A 2,666-nucleotide genomic window follows, 5' to 3' on the forward strand; every position below is an offset into this window, starting at 1 on the left:
AGTTAAAAATAAAAGTCAGGCATACAGAATTAATCAACCTGAAATGCATCTCATTCCTTGCAAAAAGAAAATGTAACTATCCATATCAGAAACTGGAGCTCTCTTAGAATATTTTAACATCTTATTTGGCTGCTCATTCAGACCCAAGCCTTAATGTACATTATCATTAACATACTGCTGCAACTTTATTGACAATGAAAGTTTGATTCTGCACATAAAACTGAGTTTGAAAGTAAATTCTTTAATGGTATGCAGAAACTGATTTGCCAGTCAAGTATTTATTATTACAGACAAATGATTAAATATTAAGAGCAAAATCTGTACACAAATATAAATGTATAGTTCAGTCTTTGCATAGTTTTGTAATTAATTATTTGAACTGTTTTTTCAATTACCTTATAATGGCATGATTATTTTGAGAGAAAAGGTTTATTAAAAAAAAACTCTAGTGTTAAATTGTCTCATTTGATGTCATGTGCAGAATTCACCCTGCATCTTTCAGTAGGCGCTCTGGGGTCTATAAAGACATCTCATGCATGTATAAATGAGGTAAGTGCTGGTGGCAGGGGGAGGTAGAAGCAGGGATGGAAAGGACATTTTTCAGCTGCTGTTTGAAAGTGTTGGAGGTTGCTGGAGGAGAGGGATGAAGAAGATGGAGACAGCCACAGGCACTGCGGTAGCAAATGTCCCTTGCAAAGGAGAAGGGACTGGGAGAATCCTGCTGCTTGGCAAGCAGAGGAGAAGAGGAATGGAAAGGAGAAGGGCTTCAGAGTGGAACAAATCACGGGGGTTTAAAGAAAACGAGGCATAAAACCTTACACAATTGTCAATGTGAAAATCCTCATCCTACTTAAAAATACAGAAAATGCTGCAGCCTGTGTCATGCACAAGGCAAGGCTTGATAACCTGATGACCCCACTTGGCCTTAAAATGAGTGATTATGAATTTGAAGCAGCTATAGAAATCTCCTCTGGTCTCATTGGTGGTTAGACGTGTTGTAAAGGTGACCTTTGAGAAAATGCTTTCCACCATGCTCCACTCGCACGGAGTGCGAGCACCCTTTGCAAATTTTAAAGTATAAAAAAGCAAGAAAAAGAAATCCTAGAAATGCTGATAATTCTGCCAAGCTCAGGGTGCAGAAATACAAATGTAAGCATCTGCATCTTTCTCAGAGGTCACTTCTATGGGAAGCTTGTGTGGGACTGCGTGTACCTGGCCTGTTAAGGCTGGGCAATGAGCCTTTGTGCTCCCCTCTGGCCTACAACATAAGTAATTGCAACGGATGGCAGTGGAAGTTTCACAGAGAAAACAGCTTACATTTTGAAAGCATTTTAGAGGCTTATTTTGGATGGGATGAATTGCTCTGCAACTGCCTCTTCCTCATTCCACTGAGGACAGAGGCAGATGGCTAAAGGCAGGCTGAAAGCATCTCATCCTCACCCCATCCAGCAGATTGTGGCTGAGTATTTCTTCCAAATTTCATGTTGCATGTATACAACACATATAACTAAATTATTTAGGCATGTGAGTCATTACATTACAACTAGACACGTGGTGAAGGACCACACTGGATGAGTTTTACTGTTGGGGTATTTTCCTTTAGAAGTTCTTTTAATAAGACCAGGAAATTATAACACAATTACATGGTTGAATCTGCACTAGTTGTACTTAGCAATGCAAGAAGTGATGTGGAAAGGTACTGACCACCCTCGAGTCTGTCTTCGTCTCGCACCCATCTGTACTGGTCCCTCGCCTGGTGCAGTCTCTGCTTACACAGCATGTGGGACACATTCCTCTGAAACAACTTGGTTTTGATTTTGTGTTATTTTGAAATTGAGCCCGTATGAAACAGAAAAGGAAGTGTTGTTTCTCCTGGTATGTCTCATCATAGCATGAATTCTGGAAATGCAATTTAAAAGCTTCAATAAGAGCAAATAAAATTATTTTGGTGCATGAGGTGGGAGATGAATCGTGACAACCAGAATATGTTGTGACAGCTGTAAAGGCAATGGTTCTGATTTTTTCCAGTGTGTCAGGGCAGTAAGCCTGATCCTGCATGGCAGTGTCCATCTATCCTTTCTCTGCGTGTTTGCCCTTGCTGCCATGGACTGTGTGAAGCACTGGACTGTGCTGGCATGCCCTGCCCGTGCTGGTGGGTGCTCCTGCATGCCTGCAGGACCAAGCTTTGGCTCTGGACACCAGAAGCAAGCACATGGTAGCAGCAGCACTCTTAGGACAAGGTGGCAGAAATGACATCCCTCTGAGTCTGGATGAGCAGGGACCATGTTCCCCTTCGTCCCTTCTGTCCCAATGCAAATGACCATCTCCTTCACTCATGCTGCCTCTGGGGTCTTCAACCCCCAGCAGCACAACCATTCCTGAGCCCCTTGTATTGCTGCACGCTGAGGTCCCCTTAACCCCACATAGCCTTGCAGTCTGCGCTAAAAAGGCGATCATGCAACTAAAAAGGTCATCACACAGCCAAAAGCCATCAACTAACTCTTCTATGATTCTCAAACTGCTGACCACTCCACTCAATACATGTAGGCTGAGCTGGATAGCATTGTCGTATGGGAGAAAGCTAAATCAAATACCTTTTCATGATTTTCCAGATGGCTGCAACGTAGCTGGAGAGGTAGGGCTGTCAGTAAGTATTAAAGAGACAA

Source organism: Mesitornis unicolor, unplaced genomic scaffold (genome assembly GCF_000695765.1).
Source record: "Mesitornis unicolor isolate BGI_N332 unplaced genomic scaffold, ASM69576v1 scaffold2602, whole genome shotgun sequence".
NCBI lineage: Eukaryota > Metazoa > Chordata > Aves > Mesitornithiformes > Mesitornithidae > Mesitornis > Mesitornis unicolor.